Source organism: Idiotropiscis lumnitzeri, chromosome 9 (genome assembly GCF_059441095.1).
Source record: "Idiotropiscis lumnitzeri isolate Australia: NSW breed Sydney's pygmy pipehorse chromosome 9, RoL_Ilum_1.0, whole genome shotgun sequence".
Lineage (NCBI taxonomy): Eukaryota > Metazoa > Chordata > Actinopteri > Syngnathiformes > Syngnathidae > Idiotropiscis > Idiotropiscis lumnitzeri.
This window is the reverse complement of record NC_142399.1, coordinates 9,823,448-9,835,665: the sequence shown is the minus strand read 5'-3', so window position 1 is coordinate 9,835,665 and position 12,218 is coordinate 9,823,448.

Genomic DNA, 12,218 nt, shown 5'->3' with positions numbered 1-12,218 from the left:
TGTCCTTGGGACGCGGCAAGTAAAAACCTCATACGATGCATTCTGGTTTTTGATGACACCCCAACCCAACCACCTCCCGCTCTCCCTGCCCCCTTTTCATGTGTATTCACGCACGCACCTCGCAACAATGGAGTGGCCGTCGTGTTCAAGGAGCCAAGGCCAAGCGGCCACAGAAAGAGCTTAAACGTGCATGTGTGTGCACGTTACACATGCGCCAGAAGTTCATAAATCCACATGACGGGGTTTCAAGATGACAAGGTTACAAAATGTCAACATTTTTAGAGAAGAACGTATTTGTATCCGCTTTGGCTTCCGTAGACACGGCCTCACCTTTGACAAACTAATAATGACCGTGTAAGTATTGCACATCATTGCTTTGGCACATCCAATAAATGGCTGGCTGATGAGGATGATGCATGCAAGGCGTGAGAGTTTCATCAAGTAATTACACTGTCATGTATGTAACGGTTCAGGGAACCGTGATAAAGGAAAACTGGACCCAAGAGCAAGCGAGGATGGTTGAGGAGGATTTATTGATGTGTTCGGGGGGAGAGGAACGGGTGCCGGGAGCAGGGCAGGAGGACAGGTGGAGGAGCGGCGAGTCAGCGCCGGGGTGCTCGCTGGGGTGGCGAGATGTGCGCTCGCGGAGGTGCAGCGGAGACGGCGCGCTGAGTGTGCACCGGCGCTGTGGCGGGAGGAACGCGGGCGCGGAGAGCGGCGTGGAGGCGAAGGCGGCGGCGAGCCGGCGGAGGCTGAGAAGGGCAGGCAGGCGGCGTACGGGCGTACGAGGTGCGATCGACGCTCCGGGGCTCGGCGGCTGGCGGCGGAGGATCGGGCTCGGGCTGGCGCTGGGCGGCTGGAGGGAGAGCGAGGAAAGACAATGGTTAACTCGGGTTTCATAACAAAGGCGCGGACGTGCACGAGGCGAACGTCGACGTGGACCGGGTACCGAAGTAGGTAACGGAATAATCCGGCGTCTGGCTCCTGGCAGCGCTGAGCTTTAAACCCCCGCGGTGATTGCTGATGATGGGCAGCAGGTGCGCAGGAGCCGACGCCCTCTCCGGTCGGAGGCGTGCCTGGCGGAAAACAGCCGGAACCTAGGGAAAAGGGAAAAAGCTTGGCAGGCCCCCTAAACCGAACCCCCACAGTACCCCCCCCTCAACGGACGCCTCCTGGCGTCCTTCCTGGTTTGTCCGGGTGTGTGGCGTAAAACTCCCGGATCGGGGAGTCGTCAATGAAGAGCTTGCGGGAGATCCAAGAACGTTCCTCCGGACCGTAACCCTCCCAGTCCACGAGGAACTGAAACCCCCTCCCCCGACGTCTAACGTCCAACACTTTGGAGACCGTGAAGGCTGGGTGGTCGTCGATCATCAGGGGGGGTGGAGGGGAGATGGTCGGAGGGCTTAGGACGCTGGAAGAGACCGGCTTGAGGAGAGAAACGTGGAAGGTGGGGTGGATCTTGAGGGAATCGGGGAGCTTTAGTCTGACAGAACAGGGGTTAATGATCTTGGTGATGGGAAAGGGACCAATGTAGCGCGGAGACAGCTTACGTGAATCGGTCTGGAGGGGAAGGTCGCGGGTCGAGAGCCAGACCTGCTGACCGGGCTGGTAGTCGGGAGCTGGGGTTCGACGACGGTCCGCCAGGCGCTTGTTGCGTTGCGCCGAGCGGGTGAGGGAGGCCTTGACCTCTGCCCAGACGGCCTTGGCCCGACTGATGTGTTCCTCCACCGAGGGAACCGCCACTGCACGCTCCTGCTCCGCAAAAAGGGGAGGTTGGTAGCCAAGACAGGCCATGAACGGCGACATACCTGTCGAGGCGCAGGAGAGGGAGTTGTGGGCGTACTCGATCCATGCGAGAGCCTCGCTCCATGTCTCGGGGTTCCGGGCCACCACGCACCGCAGCGCTGCCTCCAGGTGTTGATTGGCCCGCTCGGTCTGCCCGTTGGTCTGCGGGTGGTAACCGGAGGAAAGGCTGGCAGTGGCGCCCACTGCCTTACAGAACTCCCTCCAGACCTGGGAAGAGAACTGGGGGCCCCGGTCGGAGACGATGTCTTGCGGGAGGCCATGGAGCCGGAAAACGTGCTGGGTCAGGAGTGTGGCTGTCTCCAAGGCGGTGGGTAGCTTGGGAAGGGGAACGAAGTGGACGCTCTTGGAGAAGCGGTCGATAATGGTGAGGATAACTGTGTGTCCTTTGGACGAAGGAAGACCCGTGACGAAGTCCACAGCGATGTGGGACCAGGGACGGCTCGGGATAGGCAGAGGGTGGAGAAGACCGGCCGGAGCCGAGTGTGAGGCCTTTCCGCGGGCGCAAACCGAGCAGGCCAGCACGAATTCTCGCGTGTCTTTTGTCATACTGGGCCACCAGAAGTGCGCTTGGAGGAAGCGAAGGGTGCGCGTGACGCCAGGGTGGCAGGTGAGCGAGGAGGAGTGCCCCCACTGGAGGACCTGGGAGCGTGCGGCATCGGGGACGAAGAGGAGGTCCGAGGGGTCAGGTCGGGGATCGGGTTGGGTTTTCTGCGCCTCGCGAACCGTGCGCTCGATCTCCCAGGAGGCCGCCCCCAGGAGACAGGAGGACGGGAGAATGGTCTGTGTGGTCTCTGGACTGGCAGGCGGAGCGAACATCCGGGAGAGGGCGTCCGCCTTGCCGTTGTTCGACCCGGGACGGAAGGAAAGGGTGAAGTTGAATCGGCTCAAGAAGAGGTGCCAACGGGCTTGACGGGGGTTCATCCGCTTGGCTGACTGCAGGTAGGCCAGATTTTTGTGGTCGGTCCAGACGAGGAAGGGGACGGCGGTGCCCTCCAGCCAGTGCCGCCACTCCTGGAGAGCCCAGACGACTGCCAGCAACTCCCGATTGCCGACGTCATAGTTCTTCTCGGCGGGGGACAGGCGTCGGGAGAAGAAGGCGCATGGATGAGTCTTCTGGGTGTCGGGGTCCCGCTGGGAGAGCACCGCTCCCGCCCCCGTGTCGGAAGCATCCACCTCCACCACGAACTGGAGTGCGGGATCGGGGTGTCTGAGGACCGGAGCGCTGGTGAAGGCTTCCTTTAGATGCCCGAAAGCTTGAGCCGCTCCCGAAGTCCACTGAAAGGGGGTGAGGGTGGAGGTGAGGGCCGTGAGAGGACTAGCAACCTTGCTGTAATTGCGGATGAATCGACGGTAGAAATTAGCGAACCCCAGGAAGCGTTGGAGTTCCTTGCGATTAGTGGGAGTAGGCCACTCCACCACCGCCTGGATCTTGGCGGGATCCGGCTGGAGTTGACCCTGGGCGATGACGTAGCCCAGGAAATGGATCGATGGGACGTGGAACTCGCATTTCTCCGGTTTCACGAACAGGCGGTTTTCCAGCAGGCGCTGGAGGACTGATCGGACGTGGCGGCGGTGGTCCTCGAGGGATCGGGAGAAGATGAGGATGTCATCCAGGTAAATAAAGACGAAACGGTTGAGCATATCCCGGAGAATGTCGGTCATGAGAGCTTGAAAAACGGCGGGGGCGTTGGTGAGGCCGAAGGGCATGACGAGATACTCAAAATGTCCAAGGGGGGTATTGAAGGCCGTCTTCCATTCATCGCCCTCGCGGATGCGGACCAAATGGTAGGCGTTCCGGAGATCGAGCTTGGAGAAGACCTGGGCTTCGCAGAGGGGCTCGAACGAGGGGTCTATGAGGGGCAGAGAGGTCTTATTTTTGACTGTGATGCCGTTGAGAGCCTTGAAATCAATGCAAGGGCGAAGGGAGGAGTCTTTCTTCTTGACAAAAAAGAAACCCGCTCCCAGGGGCGAGGAAGAGGGCCGAATCAGACCGGCCGCCAGGGAGTCGCGGATGTAGGTCTCGAGGGCCTCCTTCTCGGGACGGGAGATGTTGTACAGCCGGGAGCTGGGCAGCGGAGCTCCGGGAAAGAGGTCTATGGCGCAGTCATAGGGCCGATGGGGAGGAAGGGTGCGGGCGAGGTCTTTGCAAAAAACCTGGGCCAGGTCATGGTAGTCCGTGGGGACGGACGCCAGGTCGGGTGGAGCCGGGGAGCGAGGAACCGATCGGGGAGCGGGGTCGGCGGACAGAAGGCACTGTGAGTGGCAAAGCTCGCTCCACCCGGTGATTGCACATCTCCTCCAGTCTATCGCGGGGTTGTGTAGCTGGAGCCACGGGAAACCCAGGACCAGGGGGACTTGTGGCGAGTGGATTAGGAGGAGCTGGATGGTCTCCCGGTGGTTACCGGAAACAATAAGGGTTAGGGGTCCCGTTTGATGGAAGACCTGGGAGATGAGGCGTCCATCCAGAGCCACCACGCGCCGTGGGGAAGGGAGAGGCTCCAGGGGGACACCCAGCCGGCGAGCCAGAGCCAGGTCCAGGAAGTTCCCATCCGCTCCGGAGTCCACCAGTACGGCGACCGAGAGGGATTGGGTCTGCCAGAGGAGGCGGGCTGGGATGGACATGCGTGAAGAGGAGCCCGTAGCTGACACGTTATGGCTCGCCGCGGGACTCCTGATCAGCGGCGAGCCCCCTCTTTTGGCTTCACGTGGCAAGCGGCGATGTAGTGACCGGGGTTGCCACAATAGAGGCATAGGTGGCTCGAGAGGCGCCTCTGGCGTTCCTGAGGATCCAGGCGGGTTCTCCCCAGCTGCATGGGCTCCTCCTGTCCGACGGGAGGCGTAACCGGTAGTCGCGGAGGGAAGTCGACGGGAGGTGCGGGAGCGCGTGCCGCCGGACGGGGCGACCTACGCGTCCGCTCGGACTGCCGCTCCCGCAACCGGTTGTCTACCTTAATAGCCAGGGCAATGAGGTCTTCGAGAGAGGCGGTCTCATCCCGAACGGCCAGCTCATCCTTGAGCTGGTCCGTCAGCCCGTTGAGGAACACTCCCCGAAGGGCGGGCTCGTTCCACCCGCACTCGTGGGCGAGAATGCGGAACTCCACCGAAAAGTCGGCGGCGGAGCGGGAACCCTGCCGGAGTGCGAGCAATCGGCGGGTGGCCTCGCGCCCCTTGACGGGATGGTCGAATACCCGCCGCAACTCTTGGCAGAAGTGGGAGTAGGAGGCCATCGCCGGGGCCGATGCCTCCCACAAAGCGGTGGCCCATTTCGCGGCGCGGCCGCGGAGCAGGTTCACCATGTAGGCGATGCGAGCTCGATCGGTCGGGTAACTTTGGGGTTGGAGATCGAACACCAACGAGGTGCTCAATATGAACTGGCTACAAGAGCCCAGATCACCGGAAAACGGCTCGGGAGTGGGGACATGGGGTTCCCTGCCGCTCGAAGAGAACACGGCGGGCGGAGGAGGGGGAGAAGGGACCGGGGAGGTGCCCTCCGGGAGGCCGGAAGCAGAGGGAAGAGAGCTGACCTGCTTCGAAAGGAGTGCGAGTTGGTGGTGGAGAGCCTGGACGGAGTCCATGAACTCCTGCATCATCCTCTCGTGTCTTCCCAGCTGTCTGCCTTGGTGGGAGAGGGCCTCTTGGAGGGAATCCGAGCTCGCTGGGTCCATAGAGGCCGGATTATTCTGTAACGGTTCAGGGAACCGTGATAAAGGAAAACTGGACCCAAGAGCAAGCGAGGATGGTTGAGGAGGATTTATTGATGTGTTCGGGGGGAGAGGAACGGGTGCCGGGAGCAGGGCAGGAGGACAGGTGGAGGAGCGGCGAGTCAGCGCCGGGGTGCTCGCTGGGGTGGCGAGATGTGCGCTCGCGGAGGTGCAGCGGAGACGGCGCGCTGAGTGTGCACCGGCGCTGTGGCGGGAGGAACGCGGGCGCGGAGAGCGGCGTGGAGGCGAAGGCGGCGGCGAGCCGGCGGAGGCTGAGAAGGGCAGGCAGGCGGCGTACGGGCGTACGAGGTGCGATCGACGCTCCGGGGCTCGGCGGCTGGCGGCGGAGGATCGGGCTCGGGCTGGCGCTGGGCGGCTGGAGGGAGAGCGAGGAAAGACAATGGTTAACTCGGGTTTCATAACAAAGGCGCGGACGTGCACGAGGCGAACGTCGACGTGGACCGGGTACCGAAGTAGGTAACGGAATAATCCGGCGTCTGGCTCCTGGCAGCGCTGAGCTTTAAACCCCCGCGGTGATTGCTGATGATGGGCAGCAGGTGCGCAGGAGCCGACGCCCTCTCCGGTCGGAGGCGTGCCTGGCGGAAAACAGCCGGAACCTAGGGAAAAGGGAAAAAGCTTGGCAGGCCCCCTAAACCGAACCCCCACAATGTACTTGCATGCAACGTCTGCGTTTCATTATTCTCCTCGAGGGAGATGAGCCATTATAGTCGTCTTTAATCTCTAATATCTTTTTATAGCCTTTGAAATGGAAAATCTGTTGAACGTCAAATTTACCCATCATGGATATGTTTATTATTTTTTCACATCCTGTTCCTGCACGCACAAAAGAGGACTGACAAGCTTGCATCCTGTTAATATCACTTAATTCCGTCTTGACTGACCTTTTGGGATTTTTGTGTGTGTTGTGGCCGCATGTGCCGACGAGCAGGAAGGATGCTCGTAATTAATATATCAGCACGTTCCGGACCTTGCTTTTCATTTGCGACGTGATTAAACACACTTTTCATCTAATAAGGACAAACAGGTTCCAAATTAAAGGATGGAAAATGATTAGGGTCATGTGGCCCGGCTCCTGCTGTCTAAAATATGACTGTTAAAATTACTTACTAGTATTTCTCAGGAAATGATGGCTTTTTAAATCAACTTTATTCTCTTAGCTCTTATTTAATATTGTGACTTTGTTCTTGGAAAATATTATGACTTTATTGTTGGCTATATAAGACATTTTCTAAACCATACAATGAGCCAAATTGCTCATTTTGGAAAGTCTACAAAATTACTACTATTTTCTTGGATATATTGCTATTAACTCATTTATTGCCATTGACGGCTAAAGACGTCAAATATCCCTTTTTTTTTACTCGGCTGGTCGTGAATTAGTTAAAATAAATCTGTGACTTTTTCTAAATGAATAATTCAACCATTATTGTAATTTTACAGCTTCATTGCAACGCCTTACTGAGCATTCACAAGAGACAAAAACAGCCCCCAAAAGAGTGTGCTATAATGCTTTCTCCTTTGTGTATTTCTCAGAAGAATGTCACGGACCTTTTATTAAGAAACCTCAGTCCCGTGTTGAAATGTGAAGAACAAAAAAAATAAATAAAAAATCGCCATACGTTTCTCAATCGCAACAAATTGCACTCAGCCCGAACACAAACTGAGCCACCGTGTGTTGATTTGCTTCGGACTCAAAGCCTTGATTGTCATGTCACTTGAACACAAGGCACATTGTGACATGGTGAGCTGCTTGTCAATCTCAAGTGGTATGATTCATCTGCAGAAAAAACTAATTGTTTTGGAGAGAAAAACATGGCATGCCGTGGGCGGTCGGCAGGCTGGAAGCTGTTTTTTTTTTTTTATATCAGTTTGAGTGTATCGCCAACATCGTCATAAACAATTTATAAATTGCACCGGCCAAGTTTGTCATACATTCCCAGCGGTAGCTCACCATCAGCTCAATGAATATGTAAAATGTTTTCAGATGGATGCTTGATCTTTATTGGGAGTTTGCTCCCACCATCATAACAATTTTATGACTTTCAGAACTTTGTGACCTGCAGTGCAAGTCTCGAGTGTGGAGTGGTAAAAATCTTCGCAGGGGCGGGCTAGACTGGGTTTTGGAATTTTGGCACAGTTAAAAATGGGCGTTTTGCGCCATTGTGGTCGTGAATGCTGCTGATTCGAGGTTATTAAAGGCAACGAAAGTTGATGAAATAACATGTAGTAATAATAAAATGAAAATAAAATTGAAAATCCTTAAAAAAAAACAACTAACTGAAACTACATCTTACATACCATACAATACATCTTGATTTGTATAGCTCATTTCAGTACAGCTGCAGCTAAAACAAAGCGCTTAATATGGAGTAGAACAAATAATTAGCAATTATTCAATCAGCAATAATTCAATAAGACAGTGAAAGTACATCATTTCAAATACAAGTGAATGATAATACAAAATTTGAAAACAAACTAAAACTTATTAGAATTAGTGCAAAAATATGCTTCTTATTTGTATTTGTCAGTTAATATCATAGTATTTAATATCATAATATTTAAAGAACTATTTATTTGGGGGTTGCTGTATGTCTTTTTTTATTATTTTTTTTATCCTGCACTTGACAAATACCCCAGATATTAAAAAAATAGTAAAACTAATACTAATAAAAACTCAAATTAAACAAAGCCTTTCTGAATTTATTTTTATAATAAAACTCTGAAAACCAATTAAAACTATCTGAGTTTGCAAAACAAAAGTCAAAATGCAATATAAATGAACCATAACAAACTGTCCAGCACGTCTAAGATGCTCTTCTGTTTTTTTTCCAATTCGGCCTCGTCCTTGACACAAGTGGGACAGAGAATGGATTTGGATAGATGATGTAGAATAAACGAGTCCTTCCCGACTTGTGGAATAAAAATATTTTCTCCTCAAGGTCTTCAAAAAGTGTGTGCAACACAAACATTTGAATATTTACTTGTTTTGTGAAGGTTAACCGTGATTTCTTTTCGATGAGTATTTTGAAGGCATTCATCAACAGTGATGATGATGATGATGACGATGATGAGGATGAAGAAGGAAAGCATTTGCTGTGCCTTTGTCGCACTCATAACATTGCATGTTGCACTGCACTGCATGAATCAGACACTTGACTGATGCAAACAATGACAATTAGGCCTCCAAATCAAACTCAAGTGCAACTGCCAATGTTTCTATCGTGTGCTTCAATTAAATGCTTTTCTTTGCAAGCAAAAATGTTTCATTACTGGCCTTTGGTTACTTTGAGTTACTGCTTCAAGTCCACCGATTCGTTTGAATCAGCCTGCAGTTCACTAACTCGAGTCAGTGAACAGTTTCAAGCTAAGCAGCTGCATTTGCTACGTTTCCTGTGAATCTTCTGTCACTCTAGTTAGAGAACAAAATCATCTAAGTCCGAACGGTTTCTGACAACCCGAGTCAATGGTGCGATTTATCTGATTCCCACCGTGCTTCCCGTGAGGCCACTAACTGAATCAAATCTGAAGTGTTTCCGGTGAGTGAGTCAGTTAACCGATTCAAACGAATCTTATCAGTCTGTTCTGTTTCGGATTGGTCTGCCAACTCAAGCCCGACAACCAAATGATCTGTTTGCAGTGATTTCGGTGAAGTACACCAGCTTTCTTTCAATTTCACCCAATTACAACGTACGTGCGTCGAGTCAGCTAACTTGAGTCAGTGAGTTAACCAATTGAACTGAATCTCCTGTGTTCTCAGTGAACCAATTCGAATGATTCCTCTGACTCGGCAGTATTTTCCGGTGCGACAGCTGACTTGACTTAGTGAATCGGTTCAACCAAATCATCTGAGTCTGACTTGTTTCCAGTGAGTCAGCTCAGAACAATGAATAGATTCAAACGAAAGGATTTTCCACTGAATTATTTCTAACTCAGTAAACCAAATCACTTAAGTCTGTGTGTCCACTAACTTGAGTCAGTGTATTTTAATTTTTTTTTTTTTTTAATCTCTTTTGTTTTTCATCATCGGAGAAGAGGCAGGTGTGCATTTGACAGTGGCATAGGTTTGTTCCGGTGGGCAGCGAGGCCAGTGAGGGATGCGACAAGAAAAATTTACTGAACGTTATTATCAAAAGAAGAAAGTCACAACATTACATCGCCATTAACAAACTGAATTGCATCTTGTTCCTGAACCTGTGTACCCTGCCTCGTTCTATAAAAAGTCCATCGAAGACAAGAGCAACAATGACCATCTGGGGTATGAGAAACGGACAAAAATATGTCTCATATGAGATCGATCCTTCTCAGAAACATTACGGAAAATGTCCTTCCATTTCCAGGAAGCCGTTTTTCTTGTGAAACAGTTATTGAAGGAACATATAGAGCAAGGTATGGTTCTTATTTTTATTGTTAGCTTTTTGGCTGACTGACTGTGAATGTTTGGATGAACAATTCTTATTTAAGCATATTCTAAATGATTAAGATTGTGCTGTTTTTGTTTGTTTTCTTAATTAGTCATCTAATTTACAGCGTTTATTACATTGTTCTTTCCGTTTTACAAAGTTAGTCAAAATCACATTGTTCCACATTATTATGCAAGCACAACAACCAAAATGCTATTTTTGCACAGTACAGCTTGCATCATGGCACTTTCTTCTTAGGATGCCCCACATGTTCTCAGTAGGGTTCAAGTCAGGGGAAAGCATAAATAGCATTGCTGGTTTTGTTTGAGGATTACATGGGCATCTCAATAAATAAGAGCTCATAAAAAAGGATTTTGTCTGCAAGTAGCTGGTGCCTTCTCTAAAAAGATTCATTATTGCCTGCTGATGTTTCTTGTGTGAGGTTGATTAAGGTCGGCTGAAGTACACTTTTTATGACGGCAAGCCTTTGGGGGATCGAATGCAGAGGCACCCAACAGCTCCAAATACCTTTTTGCTCATCATGAGTGGCCTTTTAACAGCAGCTCTCCAAATACCATGCGTGTGCCTTACCGAGCCCTTTCTTAACGTGCCATCAACTGAATGAAACTGCGGTGGCAGCTCTGGACTTGTGTGAACTCCCAGCGGCACGTCAGTCAGTCACGCAGTGAACGTCCTCCCTCCGAGTGGACACGTGGAAATGCCGCCTCTGCGTAATTAGTCGTTTTTAATCATGGACAAGAGACGCTTCTCAAGCGGAGGAGGCTTGAGAAGAGATGTGACAGCTACATCTTAGCATTGGTGAGTATCTTTCAGTGAGTCTTTTGAATTCAAGTTCTTTTGGAAATTCACACCACAAATCCAGTTTCACCTAGCAGCATGAAAATTGGTATTCATGGCAAAGGTGAGGAGACGAACAAAGAAATTCTCCAGCAGCCATGCTTGAAAAGAAACAGGCAGAAAATCCCAGTGCATCGTTTTTGCCAGCAGATGAAATAATTTCATATCGCATCGTACCGCACTGTATTGTATCGTATCATATCATATCATATATCGCACCATATTGTATCATATCATAACATGGCATATCGCATCGTATCGTACCGTGTCGCGTCGCGTCGCGACACGATACAATACGATGCGATACGATACCATACGATACCATACGATATGATACGGGATGCCATGTTATATGTAACAATATGATGCGATATATGATATGATCATCGGCGCGTCGCGTTACGATACGACGCGTCGCGTCGCATCGCATCGTATCGCATCGCATCGCAGCGCATCGTATCGTATCGTATCGTATCGTACTGTACCGTACCGTGTCGCATCGCGTCGCATCGCGTCGCATCGCATTATCAGCTTTGCAGATGAATAGGGAAGCAGAAAAAAAATTAGAGAAAGGCTTATTTAAAATGAAAGAAAGCCAGGATGAGGAGGAGTCAGTGAATAAAACAGCAGTTTTATCAAAAAGAACTTTATTACATCATGCATACCTAAGCTCAGAACATGATGAATAGGATTTATCCAACACTGAAGGAGTCTTTGTAATACAGTGAAAAACTTGTGAAGCCGAGCAAAATGCAAAAGCAGGCGGAGCCCTTGCACAAACATTGGCCGTTGTCACACCACAGATTTGTCCTCAAAGTTCTAATAAATTTTTATAGAGAAATGTTACAACTGGTTGTCTTTTGGGTTGGGTCCTTGACATGTCAGTTGCTACTGTCCTTCATTTTCTCACCGTTATTTTGTCAAGCTCCAGTTGCTCAGTGACACGTTCTCAGAATGTCGAGCTTTCTTCCATGCCATCTGCGTCTAGCCCTGCTTTTTGTTGTGACTTTCTATTTTTGTGTTCTCAAGACTTTTACATGTCAAGTCTGCATCTCGGTCCAAATTCTGCAGAACTGACAAGTAAATCATTTTAGGATAAAAGATATTTTTAATAAATTAATAAATAAATAAATAAATAAAATTGAATACACAGATTCTTCAAATGGACTTAGCAAAACTAATACAGTCTAGAAAATACTGTCACAAGGACTCACTGACTCGAAAACCTGATTGACTCCCGAGAGACTTTTTGGCAGTCGACTGAGGATGAATTTCAAGTGCAGCGGCGGCGGTGACGCTGAATTATGTAAACGGCATCTCTGTGATTCTGAGCGAGCGCTCTCCGAACGGAATACCATGAATATTACAAACAATGGTCTTGACAAGTGGTGGCATGGAAGCCAACGATGCCCCTGAAGGACGCCCGTGTTTT